General features: G+C 37.7%; 1 protein-coding gene across 2 annotated transcripts in view; it reads right to left on the reverse strand.

Annotated features, from left to right (window-relative positions):
* The window catches only part of tafa4b (TAFA chemokine like family member 4b), a 68,275-nt gene extending 58,227 nt beyond the window's left edge, over positions 1-10,048 (reverse strand). The window contains exon 1 of one of the 2 annotated variants that reach the window (XM_048173198.1): positions 9,343-10,048. The gene's annotated coding sequence lies outside the window, so the exon portion shown is untranslated. Of the gene's footprint in view, positions 1-6,913; positions 7,052-9,342 lie in introns of those variants that run through there. The other variant, XM_048173199.1, reaches the window with a different exon arrangement.
* Positions 10,049-14,200: the final 4,152 nt, after the last annotated feature.

Consider the following 14,200-nt stretch of genomic DNA (forward strand, 5'->3'; position numbering starts at 1 on the left):
CAAAACCATTCACGGATCTGTGGATTAGTGCAAAGTCCACCAACAGCATATCTAAAATATCCAAGCTTTTAGCCCATTCTGATCTATGTCTCATACATTAAATCAAACAAATGTCAGAAAGTGTGCAGCAGTAAAACCAAACAGCCTGTCACCGTATTCTACTTGTGTCCTCTTTCTCTTTCTCTCTGTGATAAATGCACTGCTCTTTTTTATTGTCCCTGTGCTTTGTGACCCTGCCACTATGTCCTGTTTGGATGTGGATTTGGACAATCAATGAGAGTGGTCCGCCACTGTCGGAGCCAGGGTCTTTCTCCTTGCCCTCATCCCTGCAAAGGCGTGCTGAGGCCGGCCACTGTCCCGATTATCTCACACCCCTCTATCGCTAATGACCAGACTCCCGCAGGCTGCCGGCGTAATTATAATAATGACTAAACGTGCCAGGCGTGCAAAGAGACCGGCCGAAGGAGAAAGGGGGAACGGAGACAGGATAAGAAAAAAGGAGAGAAAGAGCAAGTGAGTGTGATCAATTGTTAATTTTACAAAGTCACTGAGATGTGTCAGCGGTGTCAATAAGTGAATTAATTTGTCTGTGGGGCTCTGGAGTGTAACACCGTATTGCTGTGTTCCCTCAGGAGCACGGCCGTCTAACCTCTCGTACTTATTCTCCCTTTTACACACACTGGCTTTTATACACATCAAGACACACGCTCACACTCAATCCAAACTCCCAAGTTACTCAGCACAGTGAAAAATCTTTGGATTTACATATGCTCATTCAGAGACTTGTATAAAACTGAAAACCCCAGTGACTCTAATTCATTGGGATATTGGCGTCTTTATCATTTTGCTGCTGGCACCATTTTTTGAACACAATAAGCCACTCGAGGCTGTGTGTTACAGTGATTTTACTGGGTTTTAGAAATGTGCTTCATTACCTGCCTAAGAACGTCCCTTAGCTGTAGTAAAATCGCTGTAAAAATCATCTTTTTAAAGTACACAGTGTCTAAAATTTTGTAAATTTGATTCAAAATCTTCAAGACTTCATGACACTAGGAAAATACAATTATAAGCGAGATCTCATTAATATCTTAATTGGTTCTGCTAGACAGCAAAAAAGTTAAATGGACAGAAAATTGAAAGATCTGCTCCTTCAGTTTCTCTTCAAAGAAAAAAAAATGCTCTTTTAGGAAAAGATATCAGAAACAAAGTTGATGTTTGAATGAATCAAAACTGGAAACCAAGCACAGATGAGCACAAAAAAAAAGACTAGCACATACTAGCATAAACCCAAAACCCCAGTGACTCTAATTCATTGGGATATGGACATCTTTATCATTTTGCTGCTGGCACCATTTTTTGAACACAATAAGCCACTCGAGGCTGTGCGTTACAGTGATTTTACTGGGTTTTAGAAATGTGCTTCATTACTTGCCTAAGAACGTCCCTTAGCTGTAGTAAAATCACTGTAAAAATCATCTTTTTAAAGTACACAGTGTCTAAAATTTTGTAAATTTGATTCAAAATCTTCAAGACTTCATGACATTAGGAAAATAAAATTATAAGCGAGATCTCATTAATATCTTAATTGGTTCTGCTAGACAGCAAAAAAGTTAAACAGACAGAAAATTGCAAGATCTGCTCCTCCAGTTTCTCTTCAAAGAAACAAAAAATGCTCTTTTAGGAGAAATATCAGAAACAAAGTTGATGTTTGAATGAATCAAAACTGGAAACCAAGCACAGATGAGCAAAAAAAAAAAACAAGACTAGCACAGACTAGCATAAACCCAAAACCCCAGTGACTCTAATTCATTGGGATATGGACATCTTTATCATTCTGCTGCTGGCACCATTTTTTGAACACAATAAGCCACTTGAGGATGTGCGTTACAGGGATTTTACTGTGTTTAAGGAGGTTTAAAAGGGTTGGTTTACGTCCGAACGCCGACTCATTATTGGCCGGCTCCTGCGTCAGCATCACATGCATGCGTCGTGCTGCTCAGGTGTTCTGCTTTGGCCGATACTTTATTCAAATTGTTGAATAAAGTCTTTATTTTTGTTTTGTTTTTGCACACAAAATGTATTCTCGTCCCTTAATAAAATTAAGGTTGAACCACTGTAGTCACATTGACTATTTTAACCATGTTTTTACTTCCTTTCTGGAAGTAAAAGGTGCAATAACGCTGCTGCCTATGTGTGGTTCAGATACCCTTGGATTTCATCAAAAAGATATCAATTTGTGTTCCGAAGATGAACAAATTATCTTATGGGTGTGGAATGACATAAGGGTGAGTAATGTTTATTTTTGGGTAAACTAACCCTTTAAGCACTCAGCTTCATTTATATCCTAAGAACGTCCCTTAGCCATAGTAAAATTACTGTAATGCATGGCCTTGAGTGGCTTATTGCTTTAAAAATCAGGCTTAATGCCTTAAACACCTTACACTGCACAGAGATGCTCTCACTCAACTGCAGTGAGCAAACCAGTGCATGTGAGCTTTAGTTAATCACACAGATAACAATGCCATTAACCATAATCATTACAAACGTGCACATCAGACATACAAAGATGTGTTAACTCACACACACAAACGCAAACAGTTTTAAGGCATTAATATGTGCTTTATAAGTACTAATAATATAATAATAATATAAGCAACTAGTTAATAGTGAGAATTGGACCCTAAACTAAAGTGTTACCAAAAATAATTGTTAAGTACAATGTACTTATTGTGTTCATGTTGTAACGCAAAACACTTTTGCTGCTATTGAGGTGGAATACGGATTTGGTGGAATGACTAGGTTTAAGGGTGGGTTAAGGTGTCAATGATGTAATTATAGATGTAATTACACAAATTAGTTACAGCTGTAATTACAAACAGGTCTTTAAATATAAGTACAATGTAAAAACATGAGTGTGCACAATAATTGTGTCAAATAATTTGTTTAAATGTTAGTTAGACACTTAATATAAAGGGGGATCGTTTGTTAAATTTTTTTGTTTGGCCATGTCTTTTGTGTCTTTTCATAAAAGTGCGTGACGCACCTGAATTGTTATGTATTCAAGCACATTTTAATACAGCCTGAATGGCTCAAGGTCTGTATTCAGGTGACGAATGCATGTGTCAAATGATTCTGACCATGTATTTTCAACAAAACAGTATTTGTCAGCAGGTGTGTGTAGAAGCCTAGACACATGCAGTTTATAGACTCTCCACCTCTTGAGATTTCAATCCTCACAATGGATTTGAAAGCTCATATGAGCCACTGAAAAGACAAAACAGGTTTATCGATAGAGATTGTTGTGAGCTGACTGAGAATCTCTACAATTGAAAAGAAACATTTCGGTTCCATTTGCTTGGGCCACAAAAGCACTTAAAGCCGCCCACAAAACTGATGCACATTTAATAGCTTATTCTTTTCGTTCAGAGTTGTAACCTGAATACTGAAGGCATTGCTTTACCTTATGCCAAAGCAACCCAATCCACTAAGAAGAGTAACCTATGGTTAGGGGTTATATTGTTCTGCGGAGTTATTGTGTGTATTGTGTATGCGTGTGTGTGTGTGTGTGTCTTTTTCTTAACACAATAGCGCTGGCTTCTGGTGTGGTAACACCTCAACATATTTTAATTTAAATCTGACAGCTCTCACTGACACTGCTCAGATCAGACTGAAGTGTGTGCCTATTCGATGTATCCCATGCTAAAGCCAAAGAGCTTTTTCCTTTAGCCTGTTATTTAAAGCAAATCCCATTGAAATGGGTGTCATCCATTCTGAGTGGAATAAACCAATCCAAACCGCCACTCACTGCAGAAAGCAGGAGGGCTCCAACGCTATTTAATACCATCTGGACAGACAGTAAAAATTGTAAAGTTATGTCAAAAGGAAAAAAATATGACAGAAGAGATAATGGATAGGAATATGAGCCAGTACCCTTACAAAAAAAGTGAAGTACCATGGTAAAGTCAAGATGGTACGTTGATATAGACCATGTTACTGAATGATTACCACATTCATATAGTATGTGTGTGGTACTGCAATGTGTTTCAAAGAATATCATAATACATATACAAAAAACATGGACATTTTTGTCAAAATTGCGTTATTTGCATACTCTTATTTACATTATGTGATTTTTTTTTTAACATCACATAATGGGTCTTTTTTAGAAAACAAAAAGTTTCTATTTAAAAAGGAGTATGAAATGCAAAAAATCTTGGGGGAAGAAGAAAATCTAAAAACTGCTCAGAATGCAGATAGAACCTTATAATTCCAAGGTTGTGAAATGTGTATGTTATATACTATTTACTAATGCTTTTTTAAATATTAGGAAGTTATTGTATTGTGTTTTTTTAGTTATTTTGTGATGATTGATTGGCTATATCATCCTGCTTAACAAATTAGTAAATAAATAGACAGTACAAAAGATCAGCTGCATGCAGGGACAGCGGTCAAATATACAGTTTTGTCATATGGTGAGGTCATTATGTAAGGGATAATGCACAGTCATTCCATATACTGTACATATACCATGAGATGTTTTCCTGAAAAAATGACAAAACTTATTATATATATATATATATATGTATTATTGTATTATATATTATATCCTAAAAGTACAATACAATGAGCAAAACAATCAACCAAGCAACAACACGAACATCGCACAATATTACAGTAATATTAATAGTCATCTGAGGTGATTTTTACTGCAATCCATAACTGAGATGCATGCAAGATGCTGCCAGTTGCATTTGTATGAAACAAGAAAGAGCGAGTCCGCAGTGTGATATGAGAACATGAAAGTAGCACTGGTTTTAGTTACCCGGATGAACAGTGTGATACAGCGTTGATATGAAAGATAGTGAATTTTTGGAAATATCTGACCACTGAGATGTGCGATTTGCCAATTGGAATCAGGTACACCAGATAGCTGTGTAATCAAAACTGTTTCCCCGCAGTTTATTTCTTTGTGTGCTTGCTTCAGTATTTTATAGCTCTGATGTATTTTTGCGCTTTCAACTCTATTTCCCTTAAACTTTTTTGTTGACTAATGTGCCCTCTCAGACCTCCCTTGTTTTTAAGGTTTCAGGGCCAAGTGGCGTGAAGTGACTATGTGAGAGAGAGGAAAATACGAAAGAGCCTCCCGAGGCCCGATTCCCTCCAGTGTCTCTGTTTTTCACTGTCAGCACTCGCGGAGCCCAGTATTGAGACCTGCGTCCAGTGGAGCATTGAGGTTTGTGAGGGAAAGAAGAATGAGCGAACTGGGGGAGAAAATGGCCATCAGGGACAATCTCATTTACAGATGAGAGACTTTCCCATCACTGCCTTCTGTTCCTCGTGAATCTCTCACTCTGTCTCTCCCTCCATCATTAATTCTTTCTCACCCCTTTCGATTTATATCACTCCCTCCTTCTCTTTAATGACCCTCCCACCATCTCTCTTTGTGTGATGCTCTCTCACTCTGCCTCTCTCTCCCCGGTCCTTGTCCGTTCTAAGAGCATCCATCCATCACGGCAGCACAGAGTGGATCGGCTAATGCCAGCTCAGAGCTCAGAGAGCAGATCTGACCAGCTGAGCTGCTCACAATCCGTGCCTTATCTATCAGAGATCCCCCCGAGCATCCCTCGTTCCCCCTCTCCATCCCGCCACACCCCTCCCTTGTATATGAACATGACACGTCCCCCATATATCTCATTTACAAAATGTATTTCATATATATATATAACCAATTAAAATGTGTTATACAAATCAGTTGTACAAGTTTAGTTTAGTTTAGTTTACTAAAACAACAATTATACTTGTTCATTCAACAGAAAATCTAAAGCAGTTGTTTCAACATACGTTTTTGAGTTAAAACTATTAGACTTGTTTATTCAACTTTCAGTGTAGCTGAGGACAAGAAAACTTAAAATTTTGTGTTGTCTGGACAATCTAGTTATCTCTACACCAAAATTCAACACATAAGTTGAAATGGCTAAATCGCAAAACATATTTTTTAAAGTGCATGTACTTAAATTAAATAGATTTATGCCTTATAATGTATTTCTAAGGGTAATTATCCGAAAACCTAGCCTAAATATTAAGGTCAACTGCAGTTGTATATGGGTCAATATAGTAATAAAAGATCCATAATGAATGAATGAATGAATGAATGAATGAATGAATCATCATAAAGGACAGCATATAATTTCCCTTAGAAGTCAATGCTGGAAGTCATTTTGTTGTCATGTGACAATACAACCATAAAACACAAAGAAAAGAAAAGAAAAGAAAAGAAAAGAAAAGAAAAGAAAAGAAAAGAAAAGAAAAGAGCATTGCAGGTTACGAGTTAAAGGCACATTATGTTTTTTTCGCCGCTAGGGGTCGCTAAACTCTTCAAAATAATAACAAAGGCGTAGATTGATGACGCAAAGAATGAGCGTGGAATCATGGAGCTTGTCGTCATTTCCATATATCTAATAATGTTTATGAGGAAATAATGTTTATGGATTAGTGAACGCATTCATGTTTTTAACATGAGTGTGGTATGAAGCAGGGCGTGGCCAAGAATCGCGGGCGCGATTGCTAATGAGAGACAGATATCAGTGCCACACGCGAATCCCAGGGGATAAAAGGGAACGAGGACATTTTATTCTACCGAACTACTCGCAAAGCTGAAATACTTCTCATACAGGTCAGTTTATTTAACGAATTAAAATTGTGAGGTAACGCAGCACTGTTTTATTTGGTCTCACGTTACAAACTGCATTTGAGTACACGTGTTGAAAGTTGTAATGTTATTTTATGTATTGGCTGTATGAGACTTAACAGTAAGCTAGATCAACATTAGAATATCATACTGATGATATTCTAACATTTCATTGTGTTGAGCTATATAACATTGATAAGTCTTAGGAAGCCAACTTTTGCTTACCCTGTCTAATAATGTGACTCTGTCAAGTCAAAGTTGTCGCAAAACTCTCACCATCTCGGAAACGCAACGCCGATATTGATCCTCCTTTTATTTCTCCTTTAGTCCCAAAATTTGCTTTGAACGAAACAACAACAGTGTGCCGCTATTATGTTATACAGCTGTCGCGTCTGTTGCCATGGTTACTATGCAGTACAAGAAAACCAGGGATAACGCAGATATTACGTCATTGACAGGCGACAAGTGACAAGGGAGGGACAGGCACTAATTTAAAATTGCTCTGAATTTACAAATTCTTGGAAACATTATAAGTAAGTACACAGCTGAAAGAAATATACAACACTGTGCAAGTGGTTTTTGGATATTTTAATATAAAAATCTTACATATTGTGCCTTTACTGCTGAAACACAGAACTGACATCAAAAGGGGAAACCAATCGACTGCAGGCAGCCGCCCAGATGTGCTCTTCCACAGGGCACATGCTCTCTCTCGCCCTCTTTCTCTCCTACATCTCTCTCAAAGGGAACACTGTGATTCAAGGCCCAAATGAAAGGGATGACTGTGTGTGACAGAGTTGGAAAAATACATGTGTAGCTCTTCTTACGCACAGGTTTCATTGAACAATCTCCGCTGGGCTCAGCTGTGCTGCTTGGCTGTTAATGTGAGTGTCGATGACAATTAAGTCGCTTTACATTTCTCGCCCAACCTCAACTGAACTAATGACACGACTGTCTCTGCAGCGCGCCGCGGAGGACGCGAAACAAAGGGGGGACAATTACTCGCTCTCAATACTTATTGGACAGAACAAATGGCAGGGAAGCGGGAAAGGGGTGGAGATGAAAATGAAGAGCAATTACTACATGATGTGAGGAGGTTGGTGCGTTTAGTCCAAGCGGCACGCGCTGTCAGTACATCGCGCTTCAGCAGCGCAGCTCTATTGCTTCTCCATTGAGAGACCATTTAAAGCGCCAGATCAGCGAATCGCGAATGTTTCGCTGTTTCGATAGGTGCAGCTCAGACACCACAACTAAAGCGTTTCATACAGTGTGCAAATACAATGGCTTCAGTGTGGGGCGACTATTATAAAGAATTCAAATAAATTATTAATTAATTTAAATGTATTTTTTCGTGCGCAATCTGTCGAGGTTCATCTGGCGCTGCGCAAATTGTAATCTGTAATCGCTACAAACGCGGCGTCAATTATCTAAAATAATTTTTAAAAGTTTATTTGTGATATGCAAATCGCACAATAAAGTCATATTACGTTTTATGTACAGCCTAGAAAACCGATATCGATGGGAAACGCGCGAGTGCGGTGTTGTTATGGTTACCTCCTCTGGCGAACGCGACTTCTGTTCGTTTGCGTCAATTTGAAGAAAGGTGAAAATACGTACTCTGGCTAACTTTTATCATGACTTAAATGTTTTAAACTCCTTCTTGAAATCTATATGCTATGTACATGCGTGGAAAAAAATGCTACTTTTTTCTTAAACCGAGACGTAGATCTCGTTCGTTATCAAGTAGAACTTTAAGTGCGTCGTTACGGGAGGTTTAAGGTCCAAAGATGCTGAACAAAGGCCGAAATTATGTCCAGTATGCTCAGAAGATTGGAAATTGCGCATCATCTTGTAGATAAGCTAAAAGTTATTAAACATTTCTTAACAATAAATGGCAGCGCGCGTTATGTGGATAATCATAAAGGATCTATGTCGCTCTCACTTATTTGTTGTGCTCCTATGAAGGAAAGCATTACAATGAACTGGTCAAGATCAACTGGTTTGATGTCTAAGCACATGCACTGCCACCATGCAACATGTGAACCTGCCACTGAATGAAGAAGAGGATGAGGAGCAGGAGGAAGAAAGAGTGGGAGGCGCTCATTTAGCACACTGTCAGTCAAATCTTTTAAGCATATTTTTACTTATAAAAAAACTATTGCGTTCTTACATGTTTTCTAGTGAAAATAAACGTTATTAATGTATATCTCTTTTGCAATTAATTATTTGTTTATCAAAGTAGGCCCACATAAAAGTTCTGCCTGTTCAAATTAAGCTCGTCACGTGGCATGCGCAGACTGCAGAGTGTCGTTTTAAATGCGATTTTTATCAAGACTTAATCATATAATTTGTGTACAGTAGCATTGTACTGATCAAACTGCATGCTATTTATTAAATATCAATTTGACTCGGATATACTGCAAAAATAATACAAATACAAAAAAATATATGTTTAAGTTGCACGCAGTTTACGGACGTTTTTACGTGTTAATACAGATAACAATGCTGTTGGGAAAGCGCAGTACTTACGTGCGACTAACGCTCTACTTAGCGCTTCTAGAAACCCAGCCAATATCAATTTGCAACCAACAACTAATCAATGTCACTGTTTAAGCTGAAGAACGAGCCAAAAGAGAGAATGAGAAGCAGTTTACCTCCGTTTATGAAAGCGAGGGCATTCTCCTTGCTTCAAATGTGACAGGAGTCCTGAAGACTGATGTTTGTTTTAAACGAGCTTACTTTCTACTCACTCCAGCCAAAGCTCTCGAACTCAATAGCCGCCTGTCCATCACACGGAGAGCGAAACGGGGAGTTCACAAACCGAATTTGCCCATTATTTTGCGAGTCTCTTCGCCAAACATCACCGACGGGATGAATAAGAGAGGACGAAAAAGAAAAAGCACCGTCAGCGGTTGAATCTCAGAAAAGAAGTGCGTAAATCCATATGGGGGTTAGTAGACTAATGGCCTTATAATGTTCCAGGCATGCTTGTTAGGTTATTAACAGCTGTCTTCCTGCGGAACCGCTGGGACTGTGAGTGATGAGGAAGTCTGCGATGATAACTGCGCCTCGCACACTCCTCCCGAGCTGCGATCGATTTGACAAGAGAACTGCGAACTTGCCTTGCTTATTCCGCGCACGTGCGTCGGCTGCACCCCCGCCCCGCGCGCGCGATCTTTCAAGTAGCCACGCTAACTGATGTCATAGCTTTAAGTGTTGAAGTGAACGGCTGTACTATAACGACAGCCTGGCAAAAAAAAGTGAGTGAAAAGGTTTTTCATTTTTTTACACCTCCAACCTGCCTGCCTCGGGTTTAAACCGCGCGCTCAAACAGGTTAATCCTTTAAAGATCGATTTTGTCTATTTCGTTCTGTCTCATAGCCGGAGACTCTTTAGATTTCTATCATGTGGCAAATGATGTTATCAATAGCCAATCACAGCCTGACACCCCTCAAGGTTGAGCCTGGCAGGTGAAATGAAATCTCCATTAAGGGTTCTGGATTCCCCCATATCCTACACCAAAAGGTCATATGTAGTTTAGAGGTTTAACATCTGACACTCTTGAAATTTTGTATTTTTTCCTCATCACACGGGTGTCTGACTTAAGGAGGGATATAAAAGTCCTGTGTTAAGCTACACAAAAACTACCCTTTGATATGCATCTCCAATCCCGGTCGTCTCGGCTAGGAAATTGGAATCTTTGTCTCCTCCAGGTATAGAAAAAAAAAAAGAGATGAAAGGGGTATTCGGTACAACAAGAAATATAACCCATTTGAATCCTCAATTTAAAAGTACTGCCATTGCACTCAATATTCCATGCTATTTATTTTCAACATTGAACATCCTCTTTGGCCCGGACATTTAGCTAATAAAATATTAACCACAAACAACCTTGTGAAGCTCTCTAGATGTTCGCTACTTGTTTTCACGGACCTCGGGCAAAATTGCTGGCCAATTGCACTTTTGCAGAGAGAATGTATGGAGTCATCACATGTTGTGGCGCCATGCGCAGAATATTTAGATGTGGTTAGGATAAGAAGTGATAAAGTGAGAAGCACCAGTCTTGGTTGATCTGACCATCCAATCATGAATGTTCGACCAGTTCAATTAATAAGTCTCGTACTTAATCCATATAAGTGAATGTAACAGGGAATTGATGATTTCTGCACTTGTCATTGCAAAATATTCTGTAATTTACATCTATGTGAGGAAAGGAGAAATAAAAAATTAGCCTAATCTACAAAACAACAAGGCAGCGACTACAATTGGCCGTTATTGAGTTCATTTCAGCACCATGGACAGCACATCTTGCTTTCAAAAATGGACTTCCTTTCCTTAGTTAAGTAAGTTGGATGCTTCAGACTGACTTTCCCACAGCCCCAAGAATGAATGTTTTGCATATGGCTTACAGCATTTGATGTACAACTGGCATATGAGAGAATACAAGTCGTAATAATGCTGACAGAGTCGAATTGGAGGAAAGGGCACAAATGTCTTTTATCAGAGAGCTTGTGTTATAGGATCCCCGCTGAGACTTCTTCCTTCTGAGGTCGTTCTCTCAGAGGACTGAGCATTATGGAAATGTCTGATCATAACTTGAGGAATATTTCTTCCAACACAATCAATATTTCCACATTTATCCTCTGAAAGAGAATGTTTTCTTGCTTTGTGGGACGCCTGTAGAAGTGGGTATGTAAGATGAGCCGTTGGTAATTGATTTATTTCTGTTCAGTGGTGAGAATTTTTTTTTTCTTCGTGAGATGAATCAGATTAAGCCACGTTGATACACGCAGGATAATGGATATTATGCATGAAGACAATGGGAATGGGTGATGGATGATAACAAACAAATCTAATCTAGGTTCCAAAGCAGGCAAGAATGGGAGAATCATAACTGAACAGTGCAGAATGATCACTCTGTCGAAAGTCAGAGAGAAAATTCATTTCCTGAAATATTGACACTCAGGGAAGAAGGATAAAAGAGACTGGGTGTCATATAGAGCAAAAAGACAGCAGGACCAGACAGGAAAGTTGGGCCCACAAACAACCAGACAGATTTCGGCAATAAAAAATATTCCTTTTTCCTTAAATCATGCACTGCGTTTTTTGGGAGATTCCATTAAAAGAGTCTCTAATGAACAAATGTGCAAATCGTGACAATGAAAAGCGAACACCAACTTTTACTTGATGTGTTACTAAAGGCATCAGCAAAAAAAAAAATGCATTTAATTTGTATTTATTTATTACATTTTAATTAAATAATATGGAAATAAAAGTAGTAATTTGTATGCATAAATATATCAAATTTTAAAAGCTAGTATTTATATTTGAAATTTGTCTCTGTATAATTTTAGATTTTATTTAACATTTTTAAAAATGTTACACATTGATCCTCTTACACTAAAAAGTGGTAACTTGCAATAACTAGCTTAAAGATCTATTTCTACATGACTTAATGCATACAATTTGCTTTATTGGCATAAATAAATGTATTTAGTTAGATTCAGGGATGTTGACTAATATTTTTGACTTGAATAAAATCAGTTAATTTAGATGTTACAATTTTTAGGTTACCGTTTTTCAGTAATACCATAAGTACTGCTTAATAAAATGATTAAATAAACTCTTCAAAGACACGTGTGTCCTGTTTTTGTCACTCTGTATATGTTTTATGTTTTTCCAGCACAAGTTTGTAAACAATTTCCACCTATTTTAACTTAAAAATTAAAGGCATACTTAAGTATAATCAACTTTTAAGTATAATCAACTTAGTTGTACAAGTCATTGCAACTTAAATTAGCCTATATTAAACCAACTTGAATCTCTTATGATCTTATAATCTCTCATAAAATTGCTTATTTTAATATCTATAAGTATCTATCTATCTATATCTATAAGTAATGTAAAAACATAAGTTGCCATTACTTACTGATCATATCATTTTTTACAACTTGAAGTATAGAGAAATAAAAGTTATTAGAATAGGGATAAAATAGACACCTTAGTGTCATGACCTTGAGCAAAAAAACGAATGACTAAATGAACTAAAGCTGTCAACCGTTACTTAAAGGCACAGCTATATACATATAAAAACATTAAAATTTAGCCTGAGACGACACCATGTCATTTACTAACACTTATAATTATAAAATAATCCTGTAAACTAAGAAATTTACTTCATAAATTACCTTTCCGAAACAGAAAAGGCATACATTTCGAGGAACGACAACTATAATCATTAAGCTTCCTCTCCATAGCTGCTGAGGTAACGCTTATTTACATGGTGCAGTGTGTGTAGAGAGGATATAGGGTTTGGGGAGCACATTTCTTCAGCAGAAGAGAGAGGAAGGAGGGCGGTAATAATTGCTCACTCCCAAACAATTCCACCAGTGACATCCCATTACTTTAAACACGACAAAATAAGGCCACCCGCGCGAGGAGAAAGAATTCACTGAATAAGACATGAAGGGAAAAGGCTGGCGTTATTAGCTGTGTAGGGTTCATCATTAGAAAGCAGTGAGACGGAGCATAATCCTTCACGCGCGCGACTATAGCTCTGTTACTAGCAGTAATTACAGAGCAAGTGCAGCCCGCCGTTTGTAATAAACTGCCTGCGTTCGAGCACATACTCATTTAGCTTCTCTATAACAACCGAGAGACAATGAAAGCAACGTTACTTTATCATTTACCTCTGACAAGACTGTGGAAAACTCGGTGTGAGAAAGAAGAGCATAGCTAAAGTGTTAAAACTATCTAAATTATTGTCCTAAAATTATATATAACGCCATGGATGGATTTCACAAACTTTCCAGAGTTAATCTTCTTACAGTTAGGATGAATCCAGCGTGTGGGAATGAGAAGGGACATCAGCGTCTGGTGGACGCTTGAATCAGATGATGCAGAATCATTAATGGTGTTATAACGCCATCTAGCGGCCATAATATACAAGTGCAAGAGCGAGTCAATGTGATTATTCGTTACATTTTTTCACGTCTCCATCTCCATCATATAATATTAATTTTAATATAATGGATAAAATATTACTTGCATTTTTTAAATACGGAATTTATTTAATTTTATCACATTTAAATAAAAATGAGGGTGTTTTGTGAATACATTTTTTAATTTTATTATTTTTTATCATGTCTCTGGGTGCTATATTTAACATGAAAAGCCGGCAATTTATTAAGAAATATTCCATTTTCTGCTAATTAAAATGTTTCAAATGAAATATTGTTTTAACTGGTAATAATTTCATAGGTTTTTCCTGTGTCCTTGCATCCCCTATTTGAGCTTTGAGGTCACAGAGATTAATGGCAGTGGCAGCAAAGCAGTGCACTTTTGCTGTCATATAGAGCCTTACATTATGAAACACAGAGAGAACAGCAGAAATATGTCAAGTGCAAAACCACTGAATACCATTCTTGTAATGACTGACGTTAAATATAGTGATGCATGTATGTCATTATATCTCAATGTATGTGAGAATGATGAAATATCACAGACAAAAAA

This window comes from Megalobrama amblycephala, linkage group LG21, assembly GCF_018812025.1.
Source record: "Megalobrama amblycephala isolate DHTTF-2021 linkage group LG21, ASM1881202v1, whole genome shotgun sequence".
Lineage (NCBI taxonomy): Eukaryota > Metazoa > Chordata > Actinopteri > Cypriniformes > Xenocyprididae > Megalobrama > Megalobrama amblycephala.